Consider the following 19,248-nt stretch of genomic DNA (forward strand, 5'->3'; position numbering starts at 1 on the left):
AAAATCAGTCCAAATGCAGTGGATATCAATGGCTCGGTACCAACTAACCTTTCTTTTGACTCGGGTCGACCAATAAACTGCTATATAGTGAGGTTGCAAATATTGTCGCAAATGTGCTGTTTTAAGATGTTTTGGAGGCTTTTTTGTGTGTGGGGGGTGCTTGATTATTTGGTTCAATCTCGAGTTTTGGGGAGTGTATATGATGTATCAATTAAAAGTAGCATTGCCCAGCATTTTGTTTAGTGAACAGCACTTCTATTCACAAACACTCAGTGACGGGAGACTGGTCCCTAGAGTTTCCAAGAATTAGAAGAGGGAATATAGGCAAGAAGTTGATACACATCAATACTTAAAAGAATGGGGAATTGATCAGTGGAGTTCCCCCCCTCCTCTACAGATTACACACAAGAGTGTCCAAGAAATTATTCACCTTGTAGTTGGCCGGGTATAACTGATCTTTCAGACCTTGACTAGTCTGGTCCTCAGTTCAGCACCCTACCAAGAGCCCTGCTCAAATCTTTTCCACTTTGCCAAGATCTGCCTGATCTTGTGCTCAGCTGGGTTAATAGGAAAAGAATCCTTTAAAGAATCTTACAATATAAATGTCAATGAAGCATTGGAGAAAGGGGTTTTGCAATATTTGTCCGGAATAAGTAGAGCAAAACGCTCCTTTACCTGTTTGCTCACTTTAAAACTCACTAAACAATCCATCTAGGACTCTGTCAAGTTAATTTTGCCAAAGGTACAAAATCATAAGCATTCATCTGTGAACTACAAAATTTGATACCATATTTGGTAGGAGATAAAGAATTTTTTTCCTAACTCCAATACACACACACACACACACACACACACACACACACACACACACACACACACAGAGCACAGATTTATTAAAACTGCATAGGTGCCTTAGGAAGCACAAAGGAAACCAAAGATGTATAAAACAGTCTATAGGTGAGCTTATAATCTATTTAAAAAATTTATGCCAACCAATAATATGTGGTTAAAAGAAAAGGAGGCTGGCAGAAATTGTATTGAAGCTTTTCCTAAATCCACTTTCCAGCTAATGACAGAAAAGCACAGTGCTGATTTTTCTCCCTTCTCTGTCAAAGATACTTAAAATTTCTAAAAATGTGTATTCATGCAATACACCTTGCCACTTGCAGTAAATTTTAGTTCCATATTTGGTAAGAGACAAGAATTTTTGTCACTCTCTTCTATGGGTTTAAGTTTTTAAAAGCACTTTTAAAACGTCCTTTCTAAAGGTAGAATATGCATTCACTAGAAATTTTCCTCTATAAATTATGGCTTTTACTTGTTCTTTTCACCACTTACATCATAATTCGTCTATTTACATGCCTAATAAAACCAATTGAAAAGTTCAAAAGTCAGTCAAACTAATTTTTTAATTTATTGTACCCTACTAAAAAAACTAGTTTAAGTGTTTCAATGATTGACCAATTTTGGCACTGTATAGCCATAGCCTTATTTTTATTTTTTTATTTTTTTTTGGCAGGGCAATGAGGGTTAAGTGTCACACAGCTAGTATGTGTCAAGTGTCTGAGGCCAGATTTGAACTCAGGTTCTCCTGAATCCAGGACCTGTACTTTATCCACTGTGCCACCTAGCTGCCCACATAGCCTTAATTTTCATTTCTAAAAGATGTCTTCTATTTTTATTGCCCTAATATTACTAGTTATTTTACAGAGTGAACTGAAATTTGCATGAACTATTCATTAGCTTTGACAGAAGCAATAGGGTTTGGAGAGAAAAAGATGTGATAGTGGGTGAATAAAGGAAAATTGCATTTCCTACAAATCTGATGACACTTTATAATTTTATCTTACAAAAAAATTTAAAAGTACATTTTTGATTAAAGAGTTATAAAACTACTAATAAGTATGATATAATACTTCTCACAAAACTAGAATGCTTTTTGTGACAATAATAAGTAGGATTTATGTAGTGTTTTAAAGTCTACATTAGCTCATATGATCTTTTTTACCTCATTTTATGTAGGAGGAAATTGAGACAAATAGTCTAGTCCATGGTCTTACAGCTAATGTCAAAAATGGAATTCAAAACCATATTTCAGCAATTTCAAGTCAATCACTCCTGTTACTACATGCCTGACAGGCTCTTGCTATCACTAAGGAAAAAAATGACATTGTTCGACCTACTCAAAATCAGAGAACTTCAATGATTTAAGGGACCTCAGAGATAACTGGTCTAGCCTATAACGTGAACAAGAATTTTCTCTACAACATCCCTGACTTGAAGACTTCAAATCACGGGTAGCCCTTTACCTCTCAAAGAGAACTTACTATCTCATGAGTAGTATCTAAGCAATCAGAAAAACCACCTGCTTCTTCCCTGATACCTAGATGGGCTACTAACCTTGTGAGTTCATTTCTCCTTAGGTTCTATTGTCTTTGGTCCCATCTGTTAAACTAAATCCATGTTGTTCAGTCATTCCAGTCATGTCTGATTCTTCTTGATCCCATTTGAGGTTTCCTGGGCAAAGATACTGGAGTGGTTTGCCATTTCTTTCTCCAGCTCACTTTATAGATGAGAAAAGTGAAGCAAATAACGTTAAGTGACTTGCCCAGGATCACACAGCTATTAAGTGTCTACGGTCAGATTTGAACTCATGAAAATGAGTCTCTAATTCGAAGCTCAGTGCTCTATCCACTTTGACACTTAGTTGCAAATTGCTCATCTCAAGAGCAAATATTTCATGTGCAATCATTTAACTATGTTCTTTGCCCAATGAGAAGTACCTTTTCAAACTAGGAATCCTGCCTACAGGTAGGCATAAATTTGTATTTTACAATCTCAAGAATTAGCCTCTCCTGGCCAAGAAAGTAAAATTCTCCTTCCATACCCTTAAGGACAACAGGTTCTTTCCACTCATGAGAACTAGGTAACTGGACTGATGGTTGTGATATTATTATAAAGGAATCCAGTAAACCAACAAAAAAAAATATCAAGGCTCCTGTCATCCCAATATGATTTTTGTAAAAAAACAAAACAAAACACCTTATTTGATACCTTGAGAGAAGAAATTCTCTTTCCAATCTATTAATCTATCAATCTATTAAAGAGAACAAATTAAGATAAAGATGGCTGAATTGGCACATGGAATCAAAGCCAAAAACTATCCAAATTGCTAAGCCTAATTAATTCATCCAGGTAATCCTTTGGCTGATCTGAGCTAACTCTTCCATAGCCATTTCTGTAAACAGACTTCGCCTTTTACATATTCCAAGCTGCCCCATTAATCCTTATGTTCACCTCAACATTTACATTAGGTAAGAAACCTCTCTGGGTCTGTTTCCTAATTTGTAAAGTGAGGAGGGACTATATGGACCATCTCTAATCTAATTATGGGATTCTAATTCAATATTCTCTGGTTATTTTGGGAAGACTTTATAAATTAACCTTTAACACCAGGTAGCATGTGACTCTCTTAACAAGGTGGTCATGATCAAAGACAGGTCTCAAACAGGTACAACTGTAAGGAGATTTGTATTTTTAATTTAAAGTTTCTCAGCTTTAGACTGTAAAGTCCAAGAACTCAATGACTGTGTACATTTTCATGTTCATTGTCATCTTACTTCCCCTCCTGGGGGGAATGAAGTAATTAATTTTTGTCTCTGTACTCCCAGAAGCTAACACATTGCTTAGCACATAGAAAGCACTTGATAAATACCTGATTTTTGTATTTGTTTCTGTTTTTTGGTTGATTGGTTTATTCCTTATTATGACACCAAGCAGAAAGAAACAATAACAAAATGCTATTCAGAGAATCTCACAGTTGGAAGAGACATGGGAAGCAATCTAAGTGCAACCCACACCTTGAGCCACAATACTACTTACCCGAGAAATAATCATCTAGACTTTACTTGAAAGACCTCCAGTGAGGGTACCATACGTTCATTACATCCTAAGGCAACCCATTCTGTTTTTGTATAACTCTAATTATAAGAAATTTCTTGTTACTAATCAGTTTTAAAAAAAATCTACAAACCCACAAAAACCCTGCCTCCCCAGGTAATTTTCATAATTTCATCCTATCTTTATGTGTTATCATGATGATCCTTCCTGGAGTTGGAACTGTTCAGAGCCTAATTAGAGTATCATTCCAGCCGGTCTCATTTTCTACTCTTGCAGGCCCTCTGGGCCAATTCCCCTGACATTAATTTATACTCAAGAGCTAATTTCTTAGATAGTGCAGCTGCTACTTTTCCTTTTAGCATCATTGGAGGTAATCCTAAAGAGCTAGGGTGCTTGGTTGTTTGGCTGATTGGTTTTCATTATTTTGTTTTTTTAGTACTATGGCTTATGAGTCCCCATCAGTGTGTTTCTCACTGACCGCCAATGAAATGACTAGTAGACATGAATTAACTGTCAGAAAAGGGATCTAAAAAAGTAGATTAAGAATAGTTGGTACAAAACATTTCCTAAAACATTTCCTGAAAGTCTGGGGTTCACTCTTCCATAAGTGGAGATAAATTCATGAGAATATGGTAGCTGCTTTTTGTGGTGGCAAGGAATTGGAAATTGAGGAGCTGTCCATCAATTGGGGAATGACTGAACAAGTTGTGGTATATGACTGTAATGGAATACTATTGTGCTGTAAGAAACGATGAGCAGGAGGAGTTCAGAGAAGTCTGGAAGGACTTGCATGAATTGATGATGAATGAGATGAGCAGAACCAGAAGAACATTGTACACAGTATCATCAACATTATGTGTTGATCAACTGTGATAGGCTAGATTCTTCTCACCAATACAATGGTACAAGAAAGTTCCAAAGGACTCATAATGGAAAAGGCTCTCCAAATCCAGAAAAACAAACAACTGTGGAATACGGATGCTCATTGAACCATACTATTTCTATTGTTTTTGGTGCTGTTGTTTTTCTTTTTTGAGGTTTTTCCTTTTTGCTCTGATTCTTCTGTTATAACGTGACTAATGCAGAAATATGTTTAATGTTTCATATATATATATATATATATAACCTTTATCAGATTACCTGCTGTCTAGGGGAGGGGGGAGGGAGGGGAGAGAGGGAGAAAAATTTGAAATTGGAAATCTTATAAAAACAAATGTTGAAAACTATCTCTACATGTAACTGGAAAATAATAAAATACTTTTATTAAAAAAAAGAATATGGTAGCTAACTGTAAAGTACAATGGTAGTGATGTATGATAGCAGATGTAGTATATAATGATGGTAGAATACCATCGGTGGCCAAAGTATAAAATCATAACACCTTATTAAGAAAATACTTTCTTGAGTCCATATCAGGTATTTTATTCTGGCAAGAAGAAATGGTCTTTGAAGCTACTTTATTCCTTAAGTGGCTATCTTTCCTATATCCACCTGTGTGTTTGTCCTCTGTGGCCCCTGGCTGCATTGTTTGTTACTGGTCCAAGCTCTGATAATATAATCATAGTCTATGGTTGAGGGTGGGGTGTATAACACCCGCTATGAGCTCACTATCCCTACCCCTTACTGATTTCTGGTATAGGCACAAAGATCTGTCTTTTCAAGGGACTACAAGCCTGAAGTCCTCTACCACTTGACTTTCACAGCTGAACTGGGTAAACTGCTAAAAATTTGTCTACTGGGGCAGCTAGATGGCACAGTGAATAGAGCACCGGCTCTGGAGTTAGGAGTACCTGAGTTCAAATCCAGCTTCAGACACTTGACACTTACTAGCTGTGTGACCCTGGGCAAGTCACTTAACCCCAATTACCTCACCAAAAAAATCTTTTTTTAAGTATCTACTATTTAAATCTCCTAAGGAAATTGTTAGGTTTTGGGGTTAGCCAACCATACAAATCTCTTCTTGACACCCAAAAGGGAAATTCACATCTTGCAAACCATCTAATTCATTTGACTATGCATATTTAATTTTTAAAAATTTTTTTAAATTTATTATTTTTCTGGTGAGGCAATTGGGGTTAAGTGACTTGCCCAGGGTCACACAGCTAGTAAGTGTTAAGTGTCTAAGTCTGGATTTGAACTCAGGTCCTCCTGACTCCAGGGCTGGTGTTCTATCCACTGCGCCACCTAGCTGCCCCTTAAACCATCTAATTCTTATATTTAAAACTTTCTAAGAATCATCTTCCTGCAATAGTTCACTTCCTAAAAGAGCAAATGCTAAAAGGCAAATTGAATTTTCCTTGGCACCAATTAATTATTCCTCAAGTGCCAGTCTAGAATAGTTCCTCTTTGAAGTAAACCTGAAATGTTATATGAAGTATTCTAGAAGGTTTGGAGGAATTTTTTCTGACAGATATTTTTATTGGAAACTGGTATTATTGTCTATAGTTATATTTTATAGCCACACATGTCCTAGAATGAGTTCACTCTCCCCACTTTTGTCATTCCTCTCCTTCTTATGTATCTTTTAAAAGAGGTAAATTCACAGACTCACAGAAGCTCAGGGGCAGCTAAGAGGCCATCTAATCCATTCCATACCTGAAGAACCTCCTTTATATCATTCGCAATAAATGTTCATGAGGCCTTTTATTGAGAGTCACTCCTATTGAAAGTCCTCCAGATCCTCTACAGGCATTCCACTTTTGGGTAGTTTTCACTCTTAAGAAGTTTTCCCTTACATTTCACCTCTTTGAGGTTTTCATCCATTTTCCCTAGCCCTACCTTCAGTGCCAAAGGAAAACAAGTTTCCTTCTTCTCTATTCGAGATTCTTTCATCAATCTTCATATGATATGAACTCAAGAAGCTGTGCGATCCTGGTTGCTTTCTTCTGGACACTATGCAGCTAATTAATACCCTTCCTAAAATAATATCCTAATATCCAGGACTGAAGACAGTACTCCGGATATGGTCTGACCAGGGCTGAGTCTAGCAGAGCTTTAACCTCCATACTCTTAAACACAATGCCTCTCTTAGTGTATCCTAAGATTGAATTCTCTTTCTTTGTTTCCATATTATACTGTTGTTTCATATTGAGCTTGTGGTCCACTAACACTCAGATCTCTTTCAGATGAACTGCAATCTAGCTATTCCTCCTCCATCTTGCATGTGTGAAACTAATTTTTTTAAATGCAAAGGTAGGACTTTATATTTATCCTTATTTAATTTCATCTCATTCAATTTGGCTCAATATTCTACCCTATCGTATCTTTGTAGAACCTGTCATCCACTATGTTAGCTATCCTTCCCAGCTTTATGTCATAAACACATTTAAAATACACACCAGGGGGCGGCTAGGTGGTGCAGTGGATAGAGCACCGGCCCTGGATTCAGGAGGACCTGAGTTCAAATCCGGCCTCAGACACTTGACACTTACTAGCTGCGTGACCCTGGGCAAGTCACTTAACCCTCACTGCCCAGCAAAAAAATTAAAATATTTAAAATACACACCATCTGCACCTTTTCCCAACTCACGGATAAAATAAAAATGTTAAAAGCAAAACAAAGCAATATAGGGCTAAGCATGCATCCCTAGAACATTTCAAAGGAATAATCCTTTTCAAGTTGACATTAAACCAGAGTTTTCCAAACTGTGCAGTATGATTCTATGAGGAAAGGAGGAATGATGTATGATATGAAGCAATGACCAAGATAACTGGATGTTTTTAGTACAATTCCCGTATTAACATATCACCTTTTTTTTTTCTACAGAATTAACTCATCAATCAATTTATATATGCAGTATTATACATCTGTAGCCCTACATATCTACAAAGAAAGGAGAGGTTTACTTTCATATCTCTTCTTTGGGACCAAGCTTAAATCTACCTTTTCCAATGCAAACCAAATTCAAATAAAAATCAAACAAAGCAAGACTAGCATGGTGAATTTGCTCTAACACTAATTAGGGGGGGCAGCTAGGTGGCGCAGTGGATAGAGCACTGGCCCTGGATTCAGGAGTACCTGAGTTCAAATCCAGACACTTGACACTTACTAGCTGTGTGACCCTGGGCAAGTCACTTAACCCCCATTGCCCCACAAAAAAAAAACACAAAACACTAATTAGGAAGATAGCAAACAGGGATCAAGTTGTCACCAGGCTTAAAGTCATCAGGGTACAGATTAGCAAGTCTTCAACCCATGCCTCTCTACAACCTTGTACAATGAGAGTCCCTGAATGCTGCAGACATCTTTCTTATCACCCATTCCCCAGAAGAGGAAGACCAGGACACTGCCCCCCCGACCAAGAAGGAAAACATGTGTGCTTATGGTGGGAGCACACCTTGATGTTGATCCATTGCCTCTCCACCAACCCTGTCCTGGGGTATTGGATGGAAGGAAACACTAGTGTCTATGTTGTGATCTGTGAAAACAGGGGCCCACATATGTTACTCATATTGTTGCTCAGGGTGACCCAGCACTTAGCACAGTGCCTGGCACATATTATATGCTTAATGAATGTTTATTGAGTGAGTGAATGAGCAAGTGGGTGATGCTGTTCCAAAGGACTTTTCTGGGGTTAGACCATGCCCCAGTCTTGGACTTTCATTGCCCCTTGGGTGAATGAGGGCTCTAAGATACTCCAGATCTGGTCTAGGTAGGGAAACTGTAGCTCCAGGGTCAGTCAACAACTCCACACAGTTCCCCCATTCTTGATGCCAAGTCTTCTATATCCCAATGTGATGATTCTATGATACTGGGGATCTCCTATTATATCATGATGCAGTGATGGTATAATGATCTTGATTGGTGAGTGTGGATCACCTGATCCATAATCTCTAGTCAGCCTAAAACTATGCTTTTCAACCATCTGTTCTAGATAGCTTTCTATCATCTGTCCTGATGCTTCATTGTATGACATTCCAAGTGACCTACAAGTTTCTATCTTTTTCTCTGAGAACAGTAATCAAATTAATACAATTTCTTCTGGAAATGAGGTGATAATCAACCATCCAAGGAGTCTACCTACTCTTCCTTTGACTCCTCAAAATTCCTTTTTCTGATCATCCCTTTCCTATAAAGTGTTTTTTTCTCACTATTAGAATATAAGCTCCTTGAGGGAAGGAAAGGAATTGTTTCTCTTTTGTATTTGTATGCCTATTACCTAGCATAATACTTGGTACATAGTATGTACTTAATAAATGATCATTCATTCATTCACTAGAAAAAGTGCTTAATTAGGAATTAGAGGATTACTTTAAATCCTAGCTCTGCCATTTAATTTCATTTTTAAAATTATAAATTAAGAAAATAATTTACATAGATTGTTTTATAAAAAGTGGGGAGGATGGCAATTTGGGGAAAAAAAGGTAGTGTCATAAACTAAAGAATTGTGGGGTATAGCCATTCAACTAATTCCAAATCTATATAATTTTATCTAGTTTTATCTAACTTTTTCACAAGACTAGCATGAGAGGGAATATCAAGTGCTTTGCTAAAATCTAGGCAAACTATATCTACTGTGTCCCCCTAATCTACTAGTTTATTAATCCCATCAGAAAAGAAGATGAGGTACATGCATCATGTCCATTTCTTAATGAAAACATACAGACTCTTTGTGTTCATCATATTTGTAATGTTCACTACCCATCCTTTTAATTATATGTTATTCATAGCTAGCATTTACATAGCTTTAAGACTTGCAAAGTATTTCACAAAATGTTACTTCATTTTATCCTTGCAACAGCCCTGCGAGATAGGTGCTATTATTATCTTCATTTTCTCCATGAGGAAACTGAGGCAGATAAAAGTTAAGTGGCTTGCCCTGTGTCACACAGCTAATAAATGTCTGACACAGGATTAGTACTCTGGTCTTCCTGACTCCAGGGCCATTGCTCTGTCCAAAGTGTTACCTATATGTTCTAGAATTTTACCAAGAACGGATTATTCATTAGTCTCTAGTTTGAGGATGTCATTCTTTCCCTATTTTGAAAACTAAAACATTTGCTCTTCTCCAATCCTATGGTACCTCTTCCATCCTCTGTGATCTTACAAAGATCACTAGTAATAGCTTTACAATCACATCTACCAGTTCTTTCCGTATCCATAATGTAGTTTATCATGATCAGGAAACTACAAGTGTCTTTAGAGAACTCCCCTTTTTTTCCTCTTCATAATTATTTTAATTTCAAGAGAAGTTCACTCCTAAGAGCTTTCTGTCTCTTCAGGACTGACTTTCCCAGCAGAATTTAATCTATTGGAGCTATCCTTTATCTGAACTCCTCAACCAATTCTTTACTAAGGTCTAGGACCCACATCAAACCATTCTCAATTTTTCTCTTTTCCCTAATCACACATTATAAGATGGAATTATCACTATTCTACCTTACAGACCTCTTGTTATCGTCTTTTCTATCCTAGAAATCAGTTCTTACCTGTTGTTGAGAATTAAATCCCCCAAATCATTTCTCCTTGTTTGTTCCTCCACCTTTTGAAGAATTATGTTCTCATTAAGACAAGTAAAACATAATTAGCAGCTTTTCTTTTCTCAGAAAGCAAATACCAGAAGATTTCCAGATAAATTAAACCCCTCATAGTTATTCTTTTTTTTTCCTTTTTTTAGTGAGGCAATTGGGGTTAAGTGACTTGCCCAGGGTCACACAGCTAGTAAGTGTTAAGTGTCTGAAGCTGGATTTGAACTCAGGTACTCCTGACTCCAGGGCTGGTGCTCTATCCACTGTGCCACCTAGCTGCCCCCATAGTTATTCTTAAGATACTTTTCTTCCCTACTAGTGATGTTTCCCATACTCCTTATTGATTTCTTCTTTTTATTCTGATGGTTTGGACCATAGTGTGAATGCACTATTTTTTTTTCTGTTTCTACCTCCACCAATCTTCACTTAAATGTTCTCCATCATGTTTGTCTATCCTGGTTCATTATTTTCTGTACAGGAGTATATCTTCTTAATATATAGTGCCACTCTCCACTCCACACCCTCCCAATTTTTAAAAATAAGGAATATCCATCAAGAGTATTCAACCATTGTTTTCATCTCAACAACTCTCAATGACATCCAAGGTCAAATCTGCCTCCTTTTGTGGGGAGCTCTGTTTTACTTTAACTTTTGTTCTATATATTGTAATCTGTATATAAATTTTTGAGGCCTTCCAGCTTATTGCTAGCTCCTTTCCTGCATTTTGTTAATTGTGAACTTCCATAGACAAGTTACAAATCCCATTTGTGCCTGAGCCCCAATGGTTTTATTGACCAGGCCTTGGTTTGGACAAGTTCAAGACTTGTTCACATACTTGAGCTTCACCCTTGTTTTTCACCTCAAAAAGAGATGTCTGGCAGATTTGGGGCTATATGCAGTGGTTATACAAATTTGTTCCCTCCTGCCAGGAGAGGAAAAAGCTATTGCCAGATGGTGACACTGACTAATCAGGGATTTGGAGAAACAGAAGGAAAGAAGGAACCATTACCACACTAAAATATGGAAGAAGAGGAACTTCTGCCATACAGAGATATGAAGAGAGAAAAAGCATCTAGGGATGGATTTGTAAAGTAGAAGGGGCTGCCTAGCAGGGAGTGAAGATGTGGAAGAACAACCCGCATATATCCTTTCACTGTTACTGAGTAGGACCTATTAGAGAGGAGGATTGATTGCATGGTTCCCTACCAAAGTTGACTTTCCCCCCTCTTGTAGGGGATACCCAATCATATTACTACTGCAAATCAGAAAAACCTGTATAGGACACCACAGAGGCAGAGACCCAAAAAAGGGTATTGCTTGACTGTCTAGCAATCTCAAATTGTTTACCCTTGCATGTAAAACCAACCTAAAGTAATACTCTAAATATGAAAGACTATATAGATTCCCTGAAAAATTAAAGGGCAGAGGAGATTCTTTGATTACTTATGTGCTTGAGTGTGTCTTTTGTAGATGTTTTGGTCCTATATTCAATGTTTTGTTAAAATGAGTGCTCATATGAGAGTTAAGTGACAAATCTCAAATTCTAACATTACCAGGAGAAGCAGAAAGTTGGGGGAAATGAGCTAAACTCTTGTGTCCCAAGTTGAAACTCGGGGTAGGGACATAAGCCAAAGAGATATATGAGAAACTCCTAATGTTGAGTTTTATCTCTGAGCCACAGGCTATAATTGCAACCCAGTATAAACATCATTACATTTAGCATTACCTTCTGTCAAGGAGAACTGTCCAATCTACAGGCAATCACCAATGAACAAACATCCTATATATCTGTCTGCTACATTCAGAGACTTCCTGCTGACCAGGTCCTTGTCAGTTTCATTATTAATTTTTGAAAATCTAAAATATAAGAAAGAATAATAGTTTTTAGCCACTTAAGAAATAGTACCTTTAAAAGTACTCAATACTAGATTGGTATTGTTTTCTGATCTCAAAGGAAGGAGAGCCTAGAGCATCCTGAAAGGCTCTTTTCAGAAGAAAGACATGTATAACACCTGTATATCTCGGGGTTTATTACAATTTTATTAAAGCAGGACAGAAATCTGTAACATGTAAGGCTAAAACCTCAAGGCATCAATTCATTTCTCACAAAGGATGTTCTCAAAAGTAGAAACCAATTAGTCATACTGAAATGGTCTGCTTTTCACTCACCTTGTCAGCTGATCCTTGCCTAGCACTCTCTAAAATAAACTTCAGCAGAGGAACTGAGTTTGCCTTTGTTAATCGTATTTTTATCATATTTCTCCCCTCTTTAGAGTGAGGGAAGAAACATGAATCCATTGACAAATGGGTGAACAACCTTTCCTGTGAAAGAACATAGTTTGAGATGTTCAGGACAGTAAAGGTGACAGCAAACAATACGGAACAGAGTAGTAGTGTGTTAGTTTGTGTTGCTATTCCCACAGGCCTGGATTTCTTTTTTGTTCTGGTGAAACTTTAGTTATCCCAGAAGAGTAAATCTTTGTTTGCCCATTCCCACTAGAAATGTGACTAAGAACTGGGAAATTTGGCATAAGTAGATAAATCATTTTCTAAATACTACATGTCAGCTGGCTGTGGAGGTCTCATCATGAATGGACCTAAGAAAAACTGGAAAGCGGGTGAATTTGGATTTTGATGTCTTGTTGGTCTCCCTTTTGGCATCTTCTCCTCTGTGAATTTTCCTAGTTTCTCAGGCACCCAGTGCCCTCTTGTTGCTTTCTGGCTACATGAGGCCTTTGCCACTCTGACCAAATTAAACATTGAAAAAATAAATAAAGTTAAACTAATAATCAGCTACCCTAGTTGTCCTCCTCAAGGTGATTTCCAGCTTATAAATATCCTTCTTAAACTATAACACCCAGAATTGAACACAATTTCCCAGATGTGGTCTGCTAAAGGCTTTCTAAATGGTACCTAATATAATATTCATTTTTTCGACTGCCACATCACGCCACTGTTGATTCATTTTGAGTTTGCAGCTCACTGAAGCTCTTAATGATTTTTTTTCAGACAACATGTTGCCTAGCCATATTTTTCCCATCTTAAAGTTGTGGAGTTGAGTTTTTAAAAGGGTAAGACTCAACATTTATCCCTATTAAGTTTCATCTTCTTAGAGTGAGCCAAATGTTTTAGCTTGTTGAGATCTTTTTGGATCCTGACTTTGTCATCTAATGTGTTAGTTAATCCCTCCAGCTTTGTGCCATCAAGAGATTTGATAAGCACGTCATCCATAGCTTTTTCCAAGTAATTGATCAATATCTCAAGCAGTTCATGGCCAAGTATGTGTCCCTCGGACTCACCACTAGTTGGCATCCTCCCAATTCCTTCCAAATTGACATAAAACCATTAATGATTTCTCTTTGGATCTGACTATTCAACCAGTTCCAAATTCATCTAACTCTGCTTTTTTCCTAACTTACATCTCTCCTTCTTGTCCATAAGAACAGCAGAAGAGACTTTGTCAAAACTTTTGCTAAAATTTAGACAAACTACTTCTACCTCATTTTTCCAAACTATCAATTTAGTAACTGTTACAGAGAGGGTAAGAGGCCAACCTGCCATGACATGGTCTTGATAAAGCTCTGTAGATATTTTCTAGCCATTCTTTCTTGGCATAGGGATCTGGCACACTCACAGAGCCTGAAAGGGTGTCTCCCCAGGGGGAGAAGCTCAGGCCTATGCTTCCCGATGAGTTGTAATGCAGTAGAAAGGCAATATCATAGAGAAACATTCTGAAACTGGTTCCAATCTACTAACCAAATAGCTAAGACTCTATTTTTATTGGTGATATAGCCAGAACTGGTGGTATCTTGTAATCATGGTCAACCTTGGCCTAGTGCCTTTTAGCCATTTTCCTTTCAACTCTACTCTTGGGGGATTTTGGTCCTTCCTTCCCCTTGAGGCCAAATGGTCCTATGAAAGGGCCTCAGTATTTGGCCTCTGAGTTTGTTGTTTGCTCTTTTAGGTTGAGGGATTAAAGCCTCTGCTCTTTTGAATTTTGAAAGGTCAGGAGAGCAGTCAGCATTCTACAGTTCCAGAGGCCATCTTTTTTAGCCAATGAAGCATGATATCCCCAGGAGCAAGCATTACTTTTGAACTTCAAATAACTAAGGGGAAAAACAGTTAAACAGATTTCCTCTTGAATAAGGGGTTATTCTTAGCAAATTCCTTCAATTTCTTGGCATTTTCTTTGATTGGTGGCAGCCTGGTGGCACAGTGGATAGAGCACTTAGCCTGGAATCAGAAAGAATGGCGTTCAAATCTAAACTCAGATATTTACTATGTGACCCTGGAAAAGTCACTTAATTTCTTTTTCCCTCAGTTTCCTCAGCTGCAAAGTGGGGATAAGAATAACACCTATCTGCCAGGGTTGTTGTAAGAATCAAATAAAATAATAATTGTAAAAGGCTTAGCATGGTGCCTAATAGTAAACACTATATAAATGTTTGTTATTGTTATTTTATGCAACATTGAACCAAAATTACCACTCTTTGCCTGTCTTCCTCCAGCCTATAAAATAAAATAGATGAATCAAAATCTTAATCTGTTATCAATTTGCTTTGATATAGGAACAAAAGACTGTTGATATCATTTTTTTTTGCAGGGCAATGAGGTTTAAGTGACTTGCCCAGGGTCACACAGCTAGTATCAAGGGTCTGAGGCTAGATTTGAACTCAGGTCCTCCTGAATCCAGGGCCAGTGCTTTATCCACTGTGCCACCTAGCTGCCCCAATATAATTTTTAATATTTATAAAATAATATTTTATGCTGCATGCAATTCAACTTGACTGACATTCTAAAACATCTATTATGAATAAGACACTGTTCTTGGCTCTGCATATACAATAATAAAAAGAATTCCCCCTTCCCAAAGGACATTATAACCCCATTTGAGGGACACATAATATTCCAACAAAAAAGTGTAAAAAAGGTAGACTGTGATGGAGAAAAAGAGAAATCCAGACAAAGCATCTTAGGAAAATTTGAAGAGAAAGAGGTCACTTTCAATTGGGAGGTATATTGGAGAAGATGAACCCTGAACTAGGCCTTGATGGAACAGAAAAATTTCAACAAGAGACAATAAGAGCATACATTCCAGGAAAAGGGGAATGTTGTGTATAAATAGAGGAAGAGAACAGATGAGATTTTGGAATAAATAGTAGTCCAATTTGGCTGGAACCTAGAGTGCAGATGGTGAAACAGAGTGAAATAAGGATGGGAGGTGGTTGGAACCAGATTATGCCAGATTAGAAAGTTTTACTTTTATTCTATTGACAATAGGGAGCCATTGAAGGTTTTTGAAAAGGGGGGTGATAATAGTCGGACCTGTGAATTAAGTTGTCAGAATTATTTTCATATTTTTTCAACATATGTGGTTTAGCACAGTTTTCCCAAAGGAGAATTCAAAGTATCCCTGATGATAATTTAGGAAAATATTTCTGGGGCTGGTTAGAGATAAAGGTTCCTAGTGGATCAGTAGTGAAAGTAAGTATAAATTAGATTGAATATTTGGAGAGAAAGAGGAGGTTTTCATGGAGATTCATCAAGAGAATTTTAGAGTTCAAACAAGTGGAAAGAGAAATTAGAATTCAGAAAATTGTCTAATTCAGTCATTGTTAGAAAATATTTGTTAGTTCCTGACTTAAATAATAACTGTATTCTTACCCCAATATTGTCACGAACTTTGCTCAATCATTGAATGTATCATCCTTTAACCTTTAGGCTGTCAACCCATTAACTGTGAGCTCCTTGTGAGCAGGGACTGTCTTTTCCCTTCCTTTTTATCCTCTTAATGAGAAAATAAGATAGTAGGTAATTTATTGCTATGAAGTTATTTTAAAAGATATTTAAACCTGATGAAGTTAGGAAGTAAACTTTAGAGATGGCATTCCAATTTCTTCTCTTAAGCTCTTAGATATACTTCCTCTATTTTACAGCATACACAGGTAAGCAGGTACATACTGTTTTTGTTCTTCTAAAGAGTGGCTTGTTCCTAGAATGCCATTATCCTAGTTTAGGAGAGCATGGTTTTTTTCCTCCAGTGAAGTTCAAATTTCTCTTAATCATCAAGAAAGGGTGGAGATTACAGTAATTGTCCAAATCCCCTAAGGTTTATCCCTGATCCTGAAAGACATAGAGCAATTCCAAATTAACTTTCAAATGAATTTGTGTAAACTGTGTATCCTCTCTCAAGAAAGATTAATCTGCTACATTCTCTTATAAACAGGACCTTAAATATGCAACAGATGTTCTCCTTTTTTAAAAGTCTCTTGAATTCATTGACAAGCCTTTGGCTAAACTGATGAATTAATTTGTTCGGGGCAGATTTCATAAATCCTCTAATAATTCTTTCCCTTACACATCTTGACTTGATTTTTGAGATCTACAGCATGTGGTTTAAATGTTTTAACCTTTACTTCTTTAATCATCTAACATTTATTTCAGGGTTGGATGATGACCGACCATTGAAAGATATAGTTAACTAGGAAATAAAGTGCAATTTGTCAGTTAAATAAACCCACATATCTGAATAAGAAGAAGAAATCAATCTGCATTATTGAATTCTGAAATGTTTTGCAGCTTTGATGTAGCCACCCTCTTTCTGTCTCCAGCAGAAATGCTGAAGATAAATTGCTGGATATTGCCATACAGCAAGACATGCATTATAGTTACCATGCTTAGATGTGGCTGATTTAGCTCGGCAGTTTAAATACCAGCTTTTAACTATTCAAATATATTTATTTATGGTGTGTTAGACTCTTTTTTTATTAAAGTATGAAGGCTAAGTACCAATTTAACATGGTTGAAATCAGATTGTAAAACAAATTTTGACTTCTAAAATTTTTTTAGCTCTTTCAACTCAACTGTATTTAAGTTAGACATAGACCAACAGAATAAGTCCTGTTCTATCCCCCTACCCTGCCTCTAGAAAAGGAGGTATCATCCCCAGACAGAATTGAGAAGAAAAAGAGAGAGAGCTCTTTGATTTGAGAAAGTAAGAGAGGAGGCAGAAATACCCAGCTTCACTCCATGAGGAAGATGTGGCCAAAACAAGAAAGTATGGACATAGCAGGCAACCCTTAGTAACAAAGTATTTGAGTCATGTGTATAGTCCTGCTTGGTAGCCCTGAGAAAAGGCACCTAGAGTTTTCCTAACTGAAAGAGGTCTTAGATACAAGATCCTTCTACAATTAAATTTGGATTAAGTAAAACCTAGCCCATATTCAATGTCTTATTTATTTGAACAAGAAGTGGAGGATCCTTTTAAAAAGAGAAAATTTCTATTGTCATCAATGGAAATTCTATGTGGAAAAGTGGACTAGAGATTTCTCCTCTCCCTCCCTCCTCCTCTCCATCCCACTCACTAATAATGTATTGTGAGTGAGATTTTCCCCAACCCTTCGATACTATTGATTTAATAGTAGTACTAATCAGTTTGTAGACTACACACTATGATTTAAAATATTTAGATATTCTTTTGTAGCTTAAGAAAATGATAATGAAGTAAGATAGATATTGAAAAGAGCTGATATAAACACTAACTTGTCTACTCCACAAGCTTAACCAAAGATTCAACTATCTGACTTGCAAATATGGTTAGGTATAGCCACCAATCAGCTTAAAGGTTAGATACCTAAAATAGTAACTTCTGAGCTATAAGGGGCAATCAGAGCCAGTGAGAAGTTGGAAAGCCAAGCTTAACCAATATGGTGGAAATTCTAGACACCTAAGAAATAACTCAAAGAAATATAGGCCAGAGAGGCTGCATCCCAGATGGCAAAGACACAGTCTAGTAGATGGCTTCTTATGTTATGAGCCTGTTATTTAGTAACAGAGTTATTTTAAGTAGGGTATACAGAATAGCAAATAACTATGCTAGTATCTGATGGTTTCTTTCTTCCTATTCCATACTCATTGTATTTGTATCCCTTGGATTATGTTAAATTGTGGGATGAGTCATCTTGTATAAATATCCGTGGATCCTGAGGCTGGGGTCTTTGGGTCCTAGACCTAAGACTGGCTTTATTGTGAGACAGGATCCCTCTCTTAATAAATCTGTTTTCTCTTGGCTTGGAGACTTTGATTTTTTCTTCATGTAACATTGCAAATTAGAAAATTTCACAATAGTATTTGGGTCTGTAGAGGTTAGGAGTCAGAATTCAAAAATACATAGTTTATATCACACACTATAATAAGTTCCAGTGTAATTTAAAAACCTACTATATAAAACACTTTTTGAGTGTATCTGCTGAAAAACTGGGTTCTCAGAGAGCAATTAGCCAATAAGCCTTTTTTTTCTTTTCATGAGTCAGTCAAAGAAATGCAAGAAACACATTATGAAAAATGGATTGGTATAATTTTTTCATAATGGTGATAATCTTGGAAATATATTAAAATTCTGATTAAACTACTGCAGGTTAGAGGTGTTTTGTTAGAGAATATTTCATATCTCCAAGGTGTAATGTATCCTACAGATTGGAAAGGATATCCTTATTATGATGTTTCCATTATAAACTTGATTAAATCTGAGCTAAAGTATACTTTGGTAATGGTTTTTCCTTACCTAGAAGAGAATAAATTGTATGGGTCTACCTTAATCTTGCTTTTTGTCCTATACTCTCCCTTTAAGAAGTGAAATACTAAAACATAATTTTTTTCTTCTTGATTAAGGGCTTTTCCAAGGATATAGACAGTTGGTTATAGACTCAGTTAAAGTGAGTGTATTGTGTTTGGAAAATGGAGTAAAGCTGGTAGACAGAAGTGCAGTCAATACGGGATGACAGGGGACTGAAACTAGGGCCTTTTAAAAATGTATGCAGGGCAGCTAGGTGGCTCAGTGGATAAGGGACCGGCCCTGGATTCAGGAGTACCTGAGTTCAA

The sequence above is a fragment of the Dromiciops gliroides genome, chromosome 1 (assembly GCF_019393635.1).
Source record: "Dromiciops gliroides isolate mDroGli1 chromosome 1, mDroGli1.pri, whole genome shotgun sequence".
NCBI classification, from domain to species: Eukaryota; Metazoa; Chordata; class Mammalia; order Microbiotheria; family Microbiotheriidae; genus Dromiciops; species Dromiciops gliroides.